Genomic DNA, 20,928 nt, shown 5'->3' on the forward strand with positions numbered 1-20,928 from the left:
TAGCAGTTTACTGGAGTCTCTAATGGGATTAGAAATGGAAATGGGAGATAGAAGGGAGGTCTGAGGTGACCAAAGGAGGCAGGTTTTGGTACAATGAAAAATTCAAAGTGTGCCAGCTCCACGACTATGTAAGAGTGAGATAGGTGTTAAGAAAGTCAGTGAGGAACAGGTTACTTCACTCAAAATGGAAAATGGGCCTGGGCTAGAGGAGATGTCAGAGAGAGATGAGGTAATTTATGATATGAGTGATATAGAGCATCATGCATTGTGAGTTATTGAGTACAAATGATTCCTGATCTCTCATCTTCTCACTCTCCCTTCTTGTTAACTCTTCTCAAGTAGTGCTGCTTCCTTAGCTGTTTCCTTAGACCTCTTTCTTTCAGGATATTCCAGCATTCCCTAACTCTGTTAGTGCTTTTTTGTATGAATTAGCATTGATGTGCTGAGGCACTGGGAAAACCCAGTTTAAAAAAAAAAATTAAAAAATATCTTGATTTCTTGTTTCTGGAATACTTCTTTCAGGAGAATAAATGAGGTCAAAAGAAATTTTCTATGGGAGGTTAAAATCCTGTGTTCAATATACCTGTACAGTCTGGTGATTACAGCTGCTTTTCACACAGTGTTCTGAAAGGAGAGTTTGTCCCTGCAATTTTGAAGGTGAGAGGAGTAGAATTAAGACTTTGCCTAATTAGTGCTACCTTTCAAAGGTCTATTTTAAGCTGTCTTCCTTCAGCCTCTGAACCATGTGGTAGTTTCCAAAAATGTAATTTAATCATATCTGATTGCTCACTGGAATCTGCAATTAACTTAGGTGCAAGGGAATTAACAGTATTTGCCAGGTGCTTCATAACTTACTGGGAGCTGCCTGTGCCACATATATGTTAACAGTGTTGTTGGCTGTTTAAATTTATTGCCTAGAATATTTTAAGCTTGTGATTGAGTAATTTTTATTGCTTCCTTCCATTTCTATTCTTAGGATGACTCAGATATGAAATACCATGTAATTATATTCTGTATACTATCAAACTATCCCTTGCAATTATGCCACATTGTAGTTGTTCTTTTGAAATATTAGAAGCTACCTATCTAGGAAGTTATTTTTGGGATGCAATTGGTTGCTAGAGTAAAGATGAATTTTCAAGTAATTCTAGACATATGTTGAATTAAAAAAAAAAACCTTGAACTCATTTTTGAAAAGTAGTTCTCATCTTAGAAATCATCTGAAATCCAATTCCATCAGAAAAAGTAGAAGTGGTTTTAGAAAATAAATTTTTCTGTAGGGACTACATTTAGTTTTAGAATCAGTTCTTGCATCAGTTGCATAATTAAAAATGGGAAAAGAATGGAAAGATTGGCCATCTGCCTGCAGGGAAATAATTTACTTTGTGTTTGGAGTGCATTTCTGAGATCCAGATTAGTACTCTAATCTCTCTCTGAAGCTCTCTTGCATTACAGATTTCAGAATTGCAGGACAATCTCAGGAGACAAAGGCTTTGTACTTCATTTAGTTCTAGAGTTTCGTGAAGGTTGAATTTTGGACTAAAGTAAACCTCAGCTTAGTTCTTGGTTCAGAAGTCATGATTGTTACAAGTTTTCATACCTCAATATCTGGAGAAGGGGTTTCTGCTGTCTGACATCTCTCTTTGTCACACTTGGAAAGGTGCCACTCATTAGTGTCTGAAATTCCCTGGAAAATTACTGTGAAAAGAATTGTGAAGACAAATATTTTAACTAGAATACTTCCTTAAGCATAGCAGCAACTCTGAGATTTAAAAGTTTATCTGTACTCTGGTGGCCAGGGATTTATCAGAAACTGTGGCTTCAGACCACCACTGAGATGGAAGATATCACAATAAGCCAGCATGAAAGAGAAAATCACTCTTGCCCAGTGATTTCATCAGGCACTCAAGATGATGCAACTTTCATTTCCCCAGCACAAAGCAGCAAGTGTGTGCCAGAAGCAAAACCACGAGGGGATCTGCAGTGAGTTCTGCACGTCCCCTGTTACCTGTTATTTGCATTGGAACCAGGAAGAAAATTGCTCTGTCCATTTACAGCTCTTTTTTACTGCTTACAGAACTCAGGAATACTGCCTTTCACTGAAAAGGCTGTGCAGATCTTACATTTCCCAAGGAATAATGCATTCCCATAAAGCTGTCAGATTCTGAAAAAGCAGAAGATAAGGGGAAAACAGCACAAACCAAACAGATTTGACAGTTTATCACTGTCTGAACGAATTGCAGTTGATGCAACCATATCAGAGACTTGCAGGTGTTTAGATTTTGAGATGACATTTGAGACTGTAAAAGTAGTATTTGCAGCAACAGCCTTGATAAATATAATCCTGTCTGAAGCTCTGTGTGCCCCCCATACTGATAGGACTTTAGAAGAGGAGAAAAGGTTCATTTATAACCACATACAAGGAAGTCAACAAAAGTTACTGAAAGCTTTTTTGAGACTGTGAGCTGCCAAAACCAGCTAACTCCTCTAGCCAAAATAGATTGCCAAGAGATTTGCACAAAGTGTGTGTGAAGCTCCAGAAAGACCAATCTAGAAATTTGCATCTAAATATTTTGAGTTTGAGTTTTTTTTCTTTTCTGGTAAAATCTACAAACTTAAGGGAACAATTGTCTGTGGAAACTGGTTTTCTCTCCAGTTTACAGTCTGGAAAAGCCTGATCCTGACTGCTGAAGTGACCCCAAAGACTGGAGAACAGGATATTTTACAGCAATTCCTTGTGTCCATACCTGCTTTTAGACATTTGGCAGGCTACTCTTCTGCTTATGGAGAAGCAAGAGGAACAGTTATTCCTACATTTGCCCCTGAGCTTTCTTCCCTTTCTTCTGCTGCTTTCTACCTGGTTTTGCCTTTCTGTTTTAACTTTCTCTGTTCTCTCCTATTTTCCTTCTTTCTAACCTTTATATAATTATATGTTGTTTTCTTCTTTTTCATTTCAACACTTGTCTAATTCTCATTATTATTGCTAAGTCACTAAAAAGGGCTTCTTTCCTGTCTTGCAGAGTCAGACTGTTTGGAGAGGTTGTCTGTGATGAGTGATTTCCAGAAACACTAACGTGATGGAGTCATGGAACAATCAATGAAGGTTAACTGTCCAGAGGTAATTAAAAACCTCTGTGTTATTTTATTACTATGAAAGCCAAGTTCCTGCCAAGGCCTGTCTTGTTAAGAAGATGCCAAGTCTCAAGGAGATGGTTCAGTAGTACAAGTCATGCTTTAGTAGACTGCTGAGCAGAATGTAATGGATCCTGAGAACAGACAATAGGTAATGCCTGTCTTGAAATAGAACTGGAAGGCAGTGATTCTTTTTGCATGTAAAATACTAGAGAAATGATCTTGCAATGATTATTCATTAAATATTTTTAGATTTCAAGATCCTAAAGTGATGTTTATACATAGGAAAAACTTGCTTCAGGCAGTTTGCAGAGGTTCCTCTAAGTCACTAAAAAAAAAAGTTGATTTTCCAAAAGAAGCAAATACCACTCAGTCTATGACAAAAAATAATATGCTATGCATAGTAAAAATGGAGTAAGTTGGGGTTTATTTTTTCTGGGTTGTTTTTGCTGTGTTTTTAAAATGCTTTTGTTAAGACTTTGCATTCAGCTGGGTTTGCAGAAGTGTTGGTGCAGAGCTCTGCCTGACATTTTGCTCAGGCAGTGCAATAAAGGATGAGCTGGCACTGTTAGAACTCTGCAGGTGGTTGAGTATAGCTGGAAATATACATTTCACTAGGAACCTGGAATTCAGGCTTTCATGTGAACTATCACAAACATGGACCAAGTACCTTACTGTGCTGATTCTGGGTTTTCAGTGTGGTCCCAAAAATTCGTCGCCATTTATTGCTTCAGCTGAGTCTGAGGAGACTTATCACCATCCTTTAATCTTCTTGCAGGTTTTCAGAAAAGCTCTTAATATACTGCTGCATGTTAGAAGTTGTCAGCACCATTGGCAAGCACTAAGGATGAACATGAAGGAGTTGTACTTTTCTGGATGTGATTAATTCTGGCACAGCACTTGTTCCCATGGCTGAGCCCTGTGTGCGCTGCTGTTCTTGTCAGGTTCGTTATGTGTGTTTTCTCTTTCCAAGGTATTGTGTCTTCACTGTGAAACATTCACTCAGACTCAGATTTGGCAGACAGAGTCTGAATCTAGCAGCATGCTGGTTTCCAGGAAAAAAATAATTTGTTCCTTTGGAGGGAGGGAAGGGATTTGGATTTTAAAATGCTTCATTGTATTTTATAACACAGAACTTGCTTTATTTTTCTGTATATAATATTTCTTGAGCAGTTGCTTAGGAGTGACCTTGATGATTGCTGAGTAAATTATAACATATTATGTGAAATTTCAAGTTCTGTTCCTAAATGTTAAATTCTAAAAAAGTAATAATAGCTCAGAAGTTAAGATACTCTTAATATGACTGTTGACAAAATGGGGTTTTTTTCCCAGCTTAGGGCAGTATTTCATGAGTGTATTTTTAAAGTACCTTTTCCCCTCTAAGAAGTCTTGAAATTTTAACATGGCTAAGGAAACTAAGTAGAGACAGGTATTGTGTGTAATCTCCCTGGTCAGCTGAGAGAGACTTGAGAGGAAGCAGAAGGTGTTTAAAGATCTTCTAAATTAGATACTATTTATAGAGATACAAATTCCTATATGGTGTTGAACTGAAGGTTCAACTAGTTCACTCTTCTATTTCTAACAGAGACTACATAAGAAAAAAGATCAAAGAATCTTACATAATTGTACTTCTCATCTCAATTTGCCAGGAAAGCACAGAGGTTGTTAGGACACCAATATGAAGAGGTATTAGTATTCAATACCTGTGCTAACAGTTTCCTGTCAGATTTTCTCATGCTACATAAAGTGAACAACGTAAATAGTTTCTAAATATCAATAGATTTTTATTGCTGGGACCAAAAAAAGCCATAATCCTAAAAATATTGACTGATCAGTAATAACTCTTTGGGTGTTTATATTTGCATTGCAACATAAGTAATTTATAGACAGTTGTTTTTCAGCTTCTGTAATGCCTTAAGACAAATGCATGCTTTTCTGCAAAACCAAAATCCATCATGGCCAGGGCAGATTTGTGGTAAAATGAGGCCAGTTTAGTAATGAACTTGAAGGCTATAGGGATGTTTCTCATCAGTGGCTTCAATACACTGATCCATACTTCTCCTTTTTATTTTGGGCATAATTTATTTTGCTTTACATAATGCTGACGTTCTGGGAAACTTTGCCTTCATGAAGAACCTTTAAATGATAACAATGAATAGTTAACTATGTGAATAGTTAACTATGGGCTTTTGCCAGTTTAAGAAATAAAATATTCCTCCTCAAAAGCACATTTACATTAGGACTTCCTATTTTGTTGATTCCAGCAAACTTTTGATTTAACACAGATGAAGGATGCCAAGTACATGGTCCAGGAGTCTGAAATTGTGCTTACTCCCAGATTAGATCAGGAAGAGATTGGAGCAGTGATGCCCTCTCATTTAATTCTTGTCATAAGAATTAGGACTTTAGAACAGCTGTCTATTTTTGTCAGCAATATTTGCTGTTCTGAAGCTGCCACCTCAGATGCCTCATGTATGGTGAATGATTATCACTGTTAGGCCTGAGGTGAAACCAGTTTCACAGAAAATAGATTGATGAGTGTATTTTTATAATAGAATCATCTTGAAATGAAAGTAATTCTTCTGTTTCTTGAACTACAATTTTATCTACTGGCAAGTAAGGAATTGCATATTGCAGTCATTCTTATTTCAATCAAATCTGTGTAAGTTGGGATACAGACTTCAAGCCAACAGGAGTGGGGTTTTAACATCATTACTAGGTTATTATATTTATCTGTATGATGAATTCCTGGACTGTGTTATTCCACTTGAATACAATCTTCTGAAAGTTAAGGGTCTGAGTACGAGTTGCTTGAAGCCACAGCAATGTGGCTTTCAGCCAATGTATTTGTAATGTAGTTACTTGTTAAGAGAAAATACCATTGTACATTCTAATCTCCTATACTGCCAGTACTGAAGGAAGCCTCCCTCATCTTTTTTGCTCAGTGAGATAATGTGGCTGATAACCTTTGTATAGTTCAGGGACTTACTTCATTGCTTTCTAATGGAGTTTCTGGAGAGTATAGATTTAGATTACAATGTGGAATGGCCATAGGGCCTCAGGGAAATATGCTCTCATTAATGGACTTGTTAATGGTTATCATTGGAGAGGCTCTAATAGTATCAGATGTAAATGTTGTCAGAGCAGTCCATCTTTATCATGCAGATATGGAGATGCATCATTAATTCACACAGAGATTCTCAGATCCTCAGAGCTGTGCACATTGATGCAGGATGATAAGGTCTGAAGGAAATTAAAAGCCACCCATTATCAATTTAATATTTCAGATTTCTGTTTCCAATTAATATGGTCTAAGAGATAGGAGGAATTGAACCACAGCAGAACTGTGGGTCATTCAGAAGAGATCAAATGCAGATTATTCCTCTGTCAGTTCCAGCTTCATTATGCTCATTGCATTCTCTCTGAAAGGTATGAGACAATGCAAACTTATATCAATGAAGTCTCACAGCTGAAAAGTTAAAAACATATATGCAAGCACAAAGTTATACCAATATAAAATAGTTTACAGAATCTAAAAAAAATTTAAACAGTTATTTGGCCTTTTTTCCATTATTAAATTACAATAGTTTCTTTTTCCTTTATCATGACTTTGGGTATATTCATAATGCATTGAACGGAACAAATTATAAAATGTCTCAAATTTGTAGCTTTAGACCCTCTACATTAATAACCTGTTTGATAATTATTTGCTGAAAAGGTGAGAATTTGATTACGAATATTTGGTTTGGAGTTTTGGGGTGGACTCAGGCTTTTTGGGCTAAACACAGCAGATTGTTTCTTTGTAACCCTCTGAAATAGCAGTGTTTTCAGAAAAAAATAAGAAATGCAATTTTTCTGTATGCAAATATAAAGGTAGGTTTTTAAAAATAGTAGCAGATTTATAACTCTGTTGTCACTTGTTTTGGACATAGTGGCTGGGTGCTAAGATAGAATCAAAAATTGGCTTTTCAACAGCCTGTTCTGATATCAGACTGTGTCCTACTGGATGGGTCCCCTAAATGCAAGGGAGAGGGGAGTAAAAGAGCAGATATTACAAATTATGGTGGTGATAAGTCGTCCTAAAAGGAGGACAAAGTATGAGTAGATAAATGTCATTTATGCTGAATTGTAACCAGTTGTGGATGAAAGAATTCAATTCCAAACTTGCCAAGAACAAATGACAAGGTGTAAAAGACTTTGCTCCTGGAAGGTGAATGGGATATCCCTAATGAGAGATTAACCAGGTGAACAAAGGATGGAGACATTATTTTAGATCAGTGAAGATCAGTGAATGAAGCATGTACATCAGACTGGGTAGCTCTGAGAGGAGCACATGGAATAGGGAAAACATGAACAGCACATGACTGGAACTGGGAGGTCCAGAGATTCTCTTGACTCTGTCTAATGATCTTCCCATGTGGGGGAAAATTTTAAGAACATTTTTTGTGCCTATCTCTGAAGTATAAATCAGCTACAGCATTTATCTGCTGCAAACTATGGAACTGAGAGTTTCACAGCAATTTTTGAAAAGAGTAAATTGTAAGGTCCATGTCTGGAGGATGCTATCTGTATCCAACTGCCAGGTGTTTTTATGGCTACAGATGAAAGGTTGTGGAAAGTGAGGTCTTGCAGGGCTGGAAAAAGTTTAAAAATTAATATTAACATAGGCAATCAGACACTCTTCTTTTATGCAGGACAGCAGTAAGGAAAGCCATCTGTGAAATCAGATCTTCATGCAGCTGTGGTGAGAGTTCCCACTCGGTGCTCCCAGCAGCCAGGGTGGAGACACCTGGGCTGGGACTGTCCTGGGTCAGGCAGGGGCAGGTGCCACAGATCCTCTGCTGCTGCTGCTGACACAGGGAGTGAGCAGGAGATAAAACACACAGCTCTTAAGTAAGGCTTCAGTAATTTTAGCTTCATGAGAGGGAGAAACCCTGTAAAAAGCTTTATTTCTAGCATTTCCTGCCCACACTGATGTTCACTTGAGTTTCACATGGCTTTTAAATTATTGATAAATCTATGAAATGAAGGATTCAAATGGTTCATCTCCAATGAACAAGTGCAAACATCTGCTATTGGTCCATACTGCTATAAAATATAATTTTATTAAATTGCTGCTACGTGTCAGAGGAATCAGTGCAGTTTTCCCAAAATCTTACATATTCCTCTGGCAATATTTCTTGTTGCAGTACACTTTGCTCATTTTTGCATCCCCAGACTAAAATATAATGCTCACTTGCTTCTTCTCAACTGTTTGGGCATTGTCTTTGCTGGGGGGCTGCCAACCCTTGCAGGTTTTTGACAATGTGGAGTGTATTGTAAGGCCTGTAACAATTACCTGGCTTGCTGTGACATTTTGGAGGAGTTGAACATTAGCATTATTTGTGCCATTTTACCTCAGAGGATGTCATCTCAGAGGATGTCTCTCTTATCCAGACTCATTTGTTGTGGGTTTTGTGTTGCAGCCAATGCAAAATACAAAATTTGCCATCTCAGCCTCTTTGTCACACTTGTCACCTGCTTTTAATTTCCTCCTAGGAAGTCCCTTCCTATCCCCATTGTATGGTTCTAATTTTGATAATCCCAGTCCTTCCAGAGCTGTTTCCCCAAAGAAATATTTCACTGTACACACCACTTAGTGTGTTGATATTTCTTGTTAGTATGCAGCGTTGTGTTAGCTCCTCTAGATAACCTTGATAAATTAAAAATTGGCTTATCAATATTCAATCAACCTAGCTCATTTTTCCAAATGTCTGATTTCCTTTCTGTCAGAGCAGAGCTAAAAAGGCACTGCAAAAATAAATGGAATTAAAATTGCATATTTTTCTTTGAAACAGAAATTAAAAATAAATCTTCTGCTAATGCCACCTTAAATGCATTGGTTTATCAACAGTGAAATAACATACAGTGGCAGATATGACATAAAAAATCATTAGTTTTAAGTAATGAGTTGTTCTTTGAATACAGTGAACATCTAATCAAGGCATAATTAGGAAAATTTGGGAAAGCTGGGCTTGGTCTATTCTGTTCTTTGTATAACTATTGACTCTTGCTAATTCTTCTGCATATTTTTTAAAATTTCTAGAGGTTTATATATTCCAGAGATCCGGGAGGTAGGTGGAAGGAGCATCTTGTGGACTTGTAGCATAATGACAGCAGCATAATTTTCATCTTGTGTTTCATTGCCTTTGCAGTTTAGAAAGCCTCAAAAATTTCGAAATCCTTTTGTGTTGCACCATTGCTATTCAGTAGCTCTCTGTGATTGTCCCACTCAGCTGCTTTCACTGCTTGGGACCAGTTCTTGTGTCTTTTGCCCATCACTTTGGTACTTGGAGTATCAGTTATTCCAGGGAAATGACAATGTTGTTCCAGCTGTATACCAAAAATCTGGCAGTGCATCATGTGAAAGGACAGGCTCACAGGAATTCACCAGGCCAAGCTTTGCAGAAGCCTCAGGGGTTTGGGGGGCCTGCACTGCAATGCAATAAATAGATCTGATTGTCAGTGGGCACATGGGCAGCAGCAGCACTGTCACTGAGGGGTCTCACATTCCTCTCTGCTCGAGAATGGCTTCCTTTGGTGTCCTGGCAGGGACCCTGAAGCTCCAGGATGTCCTGTGATGTGTTCCTAAAAACATGGATGTGCTGTTGTTTCTCAATGGCTTCTGAAAACAGTCAGCACTGTCAGTCAACAGAAGGCAAACAGAGGCCAGTCCTTCATCACAATATATAGACCTCATTAATTTATATATAGTAAAATATCATTAATTTATATTTTATCATTAATTTATATATAGCCTTGAAGGCTCTAATTCATCCATTAAAGTTTCCTGGGAGTTTATCAGCTAGGTTCATTCTCTATTGTAGTAGCTGTGCTGGAAACAGAGGCCTTCAGCAATTCTTTGGCTTGCTTCTGTTCTGTGTTTTAATGACTTCTAATTTTGTGGTGAAAATATATTCCTTTTTTTGGGGGCTTCTTTTTGGGGTTGTTTTGTTTTGGCTTGTGTTTTTTGTGGGCAGGGGGGATATCTGTAGATCTTGCATATCTGTGTTCCAAAGTCAGTAATGCATTTTGCTGAGTTCTGCATATTGTACTACAGTTAATCTACATAGGTTTTACATTAAGACAGTTAAAATTATTTCATCTCTGCCAAATTAAAAAACCCAAGGTCAAGCAATTTCCCTTTGAATTAATTTATTCAAAATATTTAAACAAAATCCTCTGGGTTTAAAACCTTAAATTTAAAAGGAAAATTAAAAACCAGTACTTGAAAATTAAGTAAGATGACTTTTGATTAAACCCTGACAAGATTCAAGAGTTTGCTTTGCTTTAAAGGCTCCAGACCATTGTTGCTAATCTTAAAGGAACCAAAGAAAGTGCTTCAGACAGTGTATATGCCCTACAGAGAAAAAAATACAAGGGGGAATGCAGGCAAGGAACTGCTGTTCAAACATTGTATGTCTTCAAGCTGTTGCACTTTTATATTAGATGAAAATTTGTGTGTGTTTCCCAGTGGGACTGGCAGTACATTTTTCAAAAGTGAGGAATTGTAAAGCATATACAGCATCAAAGATGCTATTTGATATCATTAAAATCTTGCTCTACTGGTTTTGCTATCATCTGTGGAGAAATGGAACCTAGGAATGACCTTATGGTATGGTTTTGCATCAAAAGCTTCTTTGTACCTTGGTCCAAACACATTCACCCCAGATTAAAGCTGCCAATTTGAATTCTATAGAACAATGTCCAGTTTTGTTACCAAAAGAGTGCAGGGGAGCAGTGCCATCCTGCTGCTGGTGGTGGTGTCCACCAAAAGGATTTTTAGAAAGAGGAAGAAAAAGTGTGCCCATTGCAGAGTTAATTATCATCTATGTTTAGAATGTCTGGTGCTTCTTTAAAGCACGAGCCCTGCAAGTTTTGCACAGTTAATATGTACAGGCTCAGTATATCAGGCTTCCCTGCTATGGCATTCCTGCAAGGGTGCACAGTTTACATCCCTGGAGATGTGTGGTTGTAACTTGTTCCATGTCCTCTGCTTAGTGTAATTAACTTCCTTCCACTGCAAGAAATGGGTTTTTTCCTGTAGGGTTTGGAGTCAGATGGAATCAATGGAAACACCCAAAATTAATAGCTGGTGAGAAGTGGGCCCAGCCTGAGACACTGCACACAGGATGGAAGCCAAAGACTGCTTTAAAGGTAAACAGTGCTTTGTTGTTTGCATTACAGCAGATAGAAAAGAAAAAAACATTTATCAGTAACAGAAGCTTGAAATATGCAAACTGGAACAGAACTGATATTCAGCTTCAGTGGCAAGGAAACTTTGGTAACCACAGTAACAGTAGGCAGATTCAGCCTCGTGAGTTATTCATCCTTGCAACAGGAATTCAGTAGAGCAGTGGTGAAATTTTTGCTTGTCCTTTGGAAAAGAAAAAACAGACCCCAAGGATGATAATGTGCAAGAGAAAACTCTGAGTTTGAATTTTAATAGAAACCCAAGTTTTAACAGAGAGCCCTAAGTTTCCCCACAGTCACTGTCTTGTATGTACCTGGTCAAATGGCTTCACAAGGAAGAACTGAGAGAATAATCTCTTTCCTTCCATTCTGCAGTTTGTTAGCTTAGCTCTGTGAAATGCAGATTTTCATGATACTATACTGGAAGCTGTGCTATTTATGTGCTTCCTTTTAAACAATGTTTGGATTTCATAGTAATTCACATTTTGAAGTCAGCCTTAAAATCTGCACTTCTGTTGATGTATAAGGAATGGTTTTCTGAGGTGTGGAGTAGTGGCATAGCCTGTCAAACCCAAGAGGCTGTCAGTGGCAAGAGCCACAATGAGAGAATTCTCTTTCTCCTTTGCAAGAATTCCTTTGTGCAGTATCAGAGTGGTGGAGGGAGAGAAAATTTATGAGAAATTCTTTTTAGCCCTCTATGCACTGGACTTCAGTCCTGGAACTAGACTACAAAAATACCTTGAAAAATAAGCTTGACCCTTGATGAGGATGCTTACTAATGAATACAATGCCATGCACAATTTTGGGATAAAATAAGGAAATTTTAAGCTTTGTTTAAATACCTTTGTTCTCAGAAGTTTTCTTTTTATGGTCACAAAGATGTTGTTGCAAGAAAAAGTAATTTCTGGCCAGTGATCCAAAATGCTTTGCCAGGCACATCTGGGGAAGCAGTAAGGCTGCTGGGAAAGGACCTGCTCACCTCTGGAGTGGGATGGCACTGGTGCTCCTGGCCTTCTCCTGTAGCTCAGATTTCACCCTGTGCCTCTCCCTGCAAAGTCCCACTCTCCTCAGCAGAGGCTGAGTGAATTTCTTGGGGCAGGTTGGCAGGGTCAGGCTGCTGACATGCTGAGGTTGGAGAGCCTCAGTGTGCACCTTGGAACCCCTGGGGCATCCACTGGGCTGGCTCTGCCCAAGTAAACCCTCAAAATTATAAACTTATTTTAAAATACTAACAGGCAAGTAATGAAAATCCTCTTTAGACAATTCAAATGCTACACAGAGGATGGTGGCCAGCCAGTGCTAGAAAAGATTGCTGGTGACTCTTATTTTAATATAAGAAATCTAATAACTGAAACTTCTTGCTAGGATGAGAAAAACACTTCTTTGTTTTAATGCTGTATTGTGCATATTTTTCCACTTTAACAACAAGTTTAGCCAAAAAACACGAAAAAAAATCTATAATTAGCTCCAGCTTTACAAGTATAAATCCATGTGCTAGTTAGCCTTTAGTAAATAGCCATTTGTGTTAAATTCATCAAGAATTTCTCATTAAAAACTGAGCACACATGAATTAGCTTGACAGGGAAGAACTGCTGGAGCATTTGCTTGGATTTGGCTCTGTGTGTTCCCAGCCTTTGTCTTCACTGCAAGTGTAGCTGGCAGCTATTTCACCCAGCCTAGCCACAGCCTTGGAGCCCTGAGTGATCTGATTAACAGCTGATGAATTATGAGAACTTGAGCTGTGCCTTGTGCTTGAGGTCCCACTGCATTAATGCTTTGGTTCTCAGCTGAGTCTGAACTTCATGCCACAGACCCCATTAGCTTGGCTTGGCTGGGCTGGAAGCCTGTATTAAAATTAAGTCTGAGGCATCTGTGATTGGATGGGAGGTAATTCATGGAAAACAGAGATGTGTGCAGCTTTTGCCATACTGCAATGAAAGAAAGCTGAATAAAGATGTGAGGAAGCAGCTCATGAAAAATGTTTAAAGCTGAAACAGATTCACTTGAGGCTGAAGCTCTTTCATTATGGGGTGTCAGAGTAACCCTGAAACAAGGTGCTGCTTTACTTTTTTCTGTTGACACTAGGAAAATCTCCCCAAAAATCTAAAAGTGCTTCTTTTCTTTTCAAAGCACACACACTGCAAGGAGAGGTGAAGGTGATGAAGGAGAATGCTAAAATATGAATAGAAGTTATAATTATAGCAGCCACTATTCTGTTAAACAGAGTTCTCTGTATTACCATAGATTTCTAAGCTCTCTTGAGGAGCTGAAACGCTAAGACTAATTTATTGTTAGCTTTGTTGTAAAATGCTTTAGATAATGAGTTTAATTATTTGATTAAGTGAGATGTTTTCATATTGAGTCATCCAAACCATGGGTAGTGAACTGCCTACTATATTTATTGATTTATCTTCATGAGAAATTCAGGTCTTTTTCCGGGTAAGTGTGCGAAGAGTTAAAAAACCCTCATAACATGGAACAAATACTCTATTTCATGTATCTTTCACCTGGTTAAATTTCCTTAGCATTGGCTGATCCACATTACTCTGCACACTTTCCTCTAAAATTTAAATAAATTGAGTGGGGCTTTATTATTACTCCCCGGTTCAATATCACCCAGGCTCAGCTTGATCAAGGCACAAGTGATGGGCAGGATAAGCTAGAAAAGAAGATAAGCACAAAAAAAGAAATTATGGTATTGCCAGAAATGCCTTAAAAATGCTCATTGGAACACATAGAAATAAATTATGTTACAAAGAACATTTTGCCTCCCAACCTGTGGATATTGCATTAAGCTCCTACTTTGTTTCCAAGTCTATTTATAGTTCCTAGATTATGTGAAATCCTTATGAAATTGTTTAGTACCCATGGTTACCAAACACGTTTCACAAACTAACACAATTCTAATGCTGTGATATATCAGCAAGTTTTTTCTCTTTTCCTAGCAGTAGGTTTCTGGTAGAAATCCTCAGAGGTATAGATGATAATAAAACCCAAAAATATTTCCTGCATTTGCAGTAAGTTGTATTTAACATTACCATTTCTGCATGGCTTTACTTTCAGTGTGGTATTGTGGCACCTTGGAAGCATAAATATTCTTGGCCTGCCTTGTATTCCAATGAAATGTGTCAGTCTTTAGGTGCTGCCATTTCTAAAGAAATGACAGCTGAAAAGCCTTCATGCCTAAATCTAAACAGCACCTAAACCACATAAAACTTCCTTTATACTGTCCTTTTCTGTTGCAAATGTAAACAGACAGCAGCAAGTGTTGCAGGTGTAATAATTCTCATGCCAGAGGTCCTGTGATATTTTCTTATTGTGGTAGGATTCACACATTTTTTAATGTTTTGTTCTTTTCATCTGATGATTCAGGAAACGTGTGAAATTGAGGCAGGGGTGCTGTGTCTTACGAGTTCTCTGTGATGTAAATATAGGATATTCACCAAAGACTTTTCCCGCTATGAATGATGCCCTGTGAAGGGCAGAAAGCTGGCACAATTGACATAAGACAATGAAACTAAAGCTATTTCTCACTCCTGTTATTTTTCCCCTCCTTTTTAATGCTTTAAGCCATTCTTTGCTTTTAATTTTGTCCCTCTCCCATTTTGACACCTCTGAAATGTATCTCACGGACAAGAATTGTGTGATTCCAATGAGCTACAACAGAAAAAAATAATAATATTTACAAACTGTCTTATTTACTCCTTTGCTGTTTTCCTCTAAGGATCCCTTCACAGCCCTATGTATACATCTAACTAAATCAAGTGGCAGAAGCCAACATGACACCCATATGTGCAGTAATTAGCAGGTACAGGCTGATTGCCATCAGAAGTGGGTAATGTTTCAGGACTAATGGGCCATCACAATGGGAGGGCATTACAGCCTCGGCACCTCTTTGGTGCAGTAATGTCATCCTGGGCGTTTTCTGCTTTTCTTGCTGACAACAGCTTGAAATACGATCACAGCTAAACCAGGTAATCCACCTGATCGAAATCTGCTCGCTAAGGAAAAACACTTGGGAAAAGCAAGCATTTGGAGTAGCGTTAGTAGTTCAGAAGTATGTTAAATCATTTAAGGCTTGTATAGTTTTTCCCTCCACTCATGCTACTTGTTTGTTAAATAAAAGCTTCCAGGAATCCATTCAATTCACAGGAGAGCTACAAAGCTGATGTTTGTGTCCATTGCTGTGAACTGTTTATTATATTGTTGCAATTCATCTCCTCCTTCAGATCTGTGTGGTAGCTGATCAACACAATAGTTGGAAACACATGTGAAATGCCGATTGCTCGGTAGATTTTGGAAGGGGGGGAAGTAAATAGTTCTCATGGAGCTTTATTTGTAGGACAGATCATAGTTGCATTTTATCATTCTCTATAAGGAGAACACAGGGATTGGTAGGTGCAGTGGTTTTATTTTTCAGTGGATAAAAAATAATTCTGTTCTGTTCAGTGCTGCCATTGTTCTGTTCAGTGACTGGAGTAGGTAGGGAGAGGATCATTGCTGCTTCTGGCCCTGGCCTGGCTGCTTTCACAGCCTGCCAGGTGCTGAGCCTCACCTGCAGCAGCAGCAGCTCCTCTTCCACCCTGCAGCCTGGGGCTTGGAGCCAGGGGAGTTATTTTGCAAGGGCTCGTGCAGAGTGCCTTCCCATCAGGGGACGGCTAAACAAAGATCCACTCTGTGAGTTGCTTAGGAAGGCAGAGACTGTTTATGTCCTGCAAAACACATTATAGCAGGGATAAAGAGTATTTTCCCTACTCTTTTTAGCCTGCCTCTGAAGCTTAAACAAACTTGCCTTAGCTAGACCATGGAAAGTCTGCCTGTGGAAGGAAGATATCTGATATCTTGAGATACAGGATGCCAACAGCTATGAGCCTCACTCTTCATTTTATTCCTGCCTTGGGAACAGGCCGTGCAAGCAGACCAAGAGTTGGCAGTGGGGAATGACTAAGCAGAAAACAGGCAGCTGCTCAGAAAGTCAAAGTCAGGATGTCAAAATTCCTATGTGGCTGCACTGCATTCCTCACCCGGCCATGGAGGAGCTCTAAGCTTGAAGCCCTAACAGAGGAACTGGCACCCAGTAAGGCCAGCAAAGGGTCTGTGGTCAGGGTATGGTGGGCTGCTGGAGGCAGGAGCCTGGCTCCCTCCCCTCTTCCCCAGCTGCAATTGCTCTTTGCTAAGAGCTCCTCGTTAAGGCCTCTTTCTTCATGAGCTCCAAGTTATCCAAAACTGGGATGTGTCTGCTCAAATGCTTAGACTCTGTAAATCCAGGGCCATGCTGAGGTGCCAGTATTTGTGATCTGAGCCTCAGAATACTGTAGACAATCTGATCTCAGCATCTGCTGTGTGAGATAATTGGTGTGTCTTGGCTGTGAGTCTGGTGTTAGGCTGAGCAGAAAGATGAACACACTGTGCAGATTAAGGTGAAGCCAAGAACAACATTTCCGTGAATGCGGCTGGAAGTGAGTTTGTCCACAGCATGATCTTGCAAATGTGATGTCTCCCCATGAATCATTCACTCTCTTTCTTCCAGATACTCTAGACTTCCAAGTAGTTTTGTTTCTTTTGTTATTTATGAGGAAAAATACCTATCCCTGTGTTTACAGCCTCTAGACACAATTCTAAATGTCACCATCATCTGAGCCATGTGAACCATGTGAGTTCACCCCCATTGTGCACTTACAGGGCCAGACTCTCTTAACGAGCTTGATTGGATCTGTTTGCCTAAAGTTTGGCACTACATCAAGTGTGATTAAACCTATACCTACAATCACAGAGCAGTAGAAGGAACAGCAGGAAAAACTGATGCTCAGGAAAACAGTTCATTGGAAGAGAAGTGAATGATGCCCACTTTGAACATGAGGTATTTGATTTATAGCGATTTATGGTTTAAAATCCATGTGCTTTCAATGCTATTTGCAAGTGTAAATAATAGTTGTTAATATGAGGCCTTTCTGTGGGCTCTCAGTTGTGCTATTAGAACAGCAGGATCACAACAAAAGTGATCAGATGAAACATTTCTTTAATTGTAAGTTTTAATTGTAAGAGTTGTTTTAATGTCACTTTCTCTTTTGTGAATTGGGGCTGACTGTGTCCAGACACTCAAGAAGGCCAGTACACCTTCGAGTCATTTACCAGAATTTTGAAGCTAAACATATTGGAGTCTCAGTTGACTTCCTTTTGCCTTGGCACAAACCCTGAGATAACTGCGATTGGAACTGAATATTTTAGTTTCAGATTTCCCTGTTCTACAAAAGGAAGAACACCTATCTTACTGTGATCCTAGAAATTCTTAAAACCATTCTAGAGATGCTAGTGCTCAGATGTAATTTCTACTGTAGTAACTGAGTTTTTTTGTGAATTACTTGCAAACCTCTCTGAAGCTCTTGACTCTCTTTTCTTATTTTCTGTTGTGATTATTCTTCCTCCCTCTTTCTCTTTTTTTCTTTTTTGTTCCCCTGCCAATGCAAAGCACATTTTAAAGTCACATTTTCCAGACATGTACTGGGGAAGATGGATCCTAAAATACGAGTTTAAATTCACTCTCTACATTTTTACAGGGCTCACTGCAAATCCTGTGTACAACAAAAGAGACTTTGCATCAGCTCTAACAGATTTCAGCTGGAGAAAACATTGTATTTTCCAGTAAAATGCTGTGTCTCCATCCTCTTTTTTTTTCTTCACTCTTTATTCTCTCAATTTTTTAAGGTTTTTTTAAAATCTGGATGCTCTTTGCTTCACTTTTCTCCCTATTTTCCTAAGTGGGATTTGATCCCAGTAGAGCTGGGGTTCAAGATGATATTTTAGGAGCAGAATATGACTGAACAGCTCATTAACTACAGTGAGTATATTTATCTCTTATGAAATAATCCCATACTCAAAGTGAAAATGTTAGTTTCACTTTAGAAGATGCTGTTCACACTTATGTAACTTTATTGTTTAATAAGAAAAAAAAAGACCTAGAAACTTGCTTTTTTCATACTTGACAGTATGAACAGCAGTTTCACACTGTAAATCATACTGCATAATACTGCAGTTTCACACTATAAATCTGTAAACCATAAATTATAAATAGAGCCTATAGCTACATGTCTGTGTGCCATTACCACATTTTTATAAGTTTTTCCTATAGTAGTTGAACTCTTTTTTAGAGTTTCTCCTGCAGGTACTGCAGGTAGGTGATGATTTTCTGTGCCCACAGAAGGTGTAGCAATGCCCTGTGGATGCTGATCTTGGCCTGGCCTGCTGCCCTTGCAGGAGCACTCAGTAATTTCATTTCTGCCTTTTGCAGGGTTTCAGACCAAGGACTGTGCAGGCCATTCCCCACCAGGGTCAAATGCTGACCACGTCCATGGAGTGTCACAGCCTCTGAGGGTGGCTGAGCATCATCTTCAGAGACATCAGCAAACTGTGTGAGCTCCTCCCAGGGCCAAGGCATTTGCTTTCCAGCCTTGAAAATACAAGGTTGGTTGAAATTATAAGCTTACTTAGAAATAAGCAGGAGGTATTCTTTTGGCTTTAATGAAGTGCATTTCACCCCTTACAGCTTTTGAAATCAAAAGATAAGACAGAGACAAAAAATTTCACTTATTTCTTTTACTAAAGCTGTCCCTCAGGCATGATTGACCAGCAGGTATCTCTTGGAAGGATGGTGGATGCAGGTGCACTGCAGGTTTGTGCCTCTGTCTTTAGTGCTCTCTGACAATAGTGGTTCCATTTTAATTTTTCCAAGTTAATTTCTTTTTCTGCAGATGTCCTTTTTTTTTTTTTTAAGTTTTTTGCAATAAGAAGGCTTTCCTTGAATTGTAGTGAGCTATGATATAGTTTCTAATGAGTATGGAAGGCATCAACATATCAGAGGCTGCCTGCAAAAGGCCAGGCAAGTGTTGAACTGGTCCCTCTTTAAGACTTGAGGAGATGATATGCTGTTGTAGGAGCCCACTGTGCAATTACTTCACTTTCATTGTCACAGATGGCTACTGAAATCCTTCTGTCTGATAGTGTTTGATCAAGCATTTAACATTTTGAATCACAGTGGACTAATAAAATTCAGAATGAATCTTGAATATTTTAACTGGATTAAATGTCTGAGAATCTTTTTGTCTCAATGTGCCATGCTTTTCTACCTTAAGAAAACCTCAGGCACTTTAAAGCTGTGGTATTAAAGATGCTATTTGCTGCTGAAGATGCTATAGAGTGATGAAAAGAATCCCACCTTTCCTTGGTGGCTCTGGCTGTTCCTTTCTCATCATAAAGTATGTGTTAGCTCTTTCAGACAGCTGAACAGTCCCATTGTCCTGGGCACAGAAAAGCATAAAATCACTGCAATCACTTTGCCATTGTGTTTGGAGATTAAAGGACAGGAGCTGACAAATGAGGCAGACCTTGAATCAGAAGAAGAGGTAGCATCAGATAATGCAGCTAAACAGTATGTCTAGCACAGATCAGCTCTGAATGCATTCTTGGCCAGCCATTCCTCTGGCAACCCATTTGCCAAAGAAGGGTCCTGATTTATCTTTCAGGTAGTATTGATTTTTAGTTCTAGTTCTAAATATTGCTTTGTATTCAGCTTTAATTAACATTTGTGATAGCCTTGTAAACTTCCAGGAATGCTCAAAGAGCACTCATAATCCAGAAAATTATCTGGCTGCTTATTTCTGTGGTTATTCTCCTTACTCCCATCTTGCCACCCTCATCCTGGCAGCACATATTTGTATCAATATCAGTTTTCTAATGTAAAAAGCAGTGTACAAGGATTTGTGGGAAGGTCTTGGGATGAGTCAACTCTTGGCTGCTGTCTCAGCAGCAGAAGGCTGTGGTTTCCATTTCCACCTCATGTACTGGGCTCACACCCAACGCTTGGCACTGTCTTTTGGTGACAGGGGGTGTTTCACTGAGGAAGATGTCATCCTGAACATGACATGATGAACCCAGAGCTATTGTTTCTCCATCTGGAAATGAAAACCCCAAGGAATACTTCAGACAGTGCAGGAGCTCAGCTTAGGGCATGGCCAAACGTTCTCAAAATCTTTGCTGTGGCCATTCACATGTGAGATGTTCAGGACATGACGTTTCTGCCTGAGGAGTTTCTGCAGCATCACTGTCTGCATTGTTCTCATCAGTGCACAGCATCTGTTGTGCCATTTGTAAAACACTCAGATTTCTGTTAGCAAAGCAGAAGTTTTTCTTCTGTGCAAGTTGCAGGAGCTGTAACAAGTCAGCTTTGCTGCTGCCTCTCCTTCCCACCTCTCTGCTGCTGCAGGGAGAAAGTCACTTAAATGTGTCTGCCAAGGGAAATACTGCAGCTGATTCCAGAGTTTTTGGTGCTATGGAGATGGAAGTTCTTTAATTATGGAGCATGTTGGAGGCTGGAGCAAGGGGCCAACACTGACTGTTTAAAACTGTCTTTAGTAAAGGAGATTGATGCACCTAGGGAAAATTGAACATTTTTGGCTCATTATGATATTCTGCTTTCAATTGAATTTTAAAAAAAATATCTTTCTATTATCTGTGTCTGACTCCCTGTTACCCCAGTTTTCTGCAGTACTCTATAATCTTACTACAGAT

At 39.0% G+C, this 20,928-nt stretch overlaps 1 protein-coding gene across 7 annotated transcripts in view; it reads left to right on the top strand.

Annotated features, from left to right (window-relative positions):
- Positions 1-20,928, top strand: part of SFTPD (surfactant protein D) — a 76,573-nt gene that overhangs the window by 9,758 nt on the left and 45,887 nt on the right. For 6 of the 7 annotated variants that reach the window (XM_077183299.1, XM_077183293.1, XM_077183297.1 and 3 more), the window contains exons 4-7: positions 3,021-3,118; positions 3,911-4,076; positions 11,219-11,328; positions 18,653-18,825. The gene's annotated coding sequence lies outside the window, so the exon portion shown is untranslated. The remainder of the gene's footprint in view (positions 1-3,020; positions 3,119-3,910; positions 4,077-11,218; positions 11,329-18,652; positions 18,826-20,928) is intronic. The other variant, XM_077183294.1, reaches the window with a different exon arrangement.

Source organism: Agelaius phoeniceus, chromosome 9 (genome assembly GCF_051311805.1).
Source record: "Agelaius phoeniceus isolate bAgePho1 chromosome 9, bAgePho1.hap1, whole genome shotgun sequence".
NCBI classification, from domain to species: Eukaryota; Metazoa; Chordata; class Aves; order Passeriformes; family Icteridae; genus Agelaius; species Agelaius phoeniceus.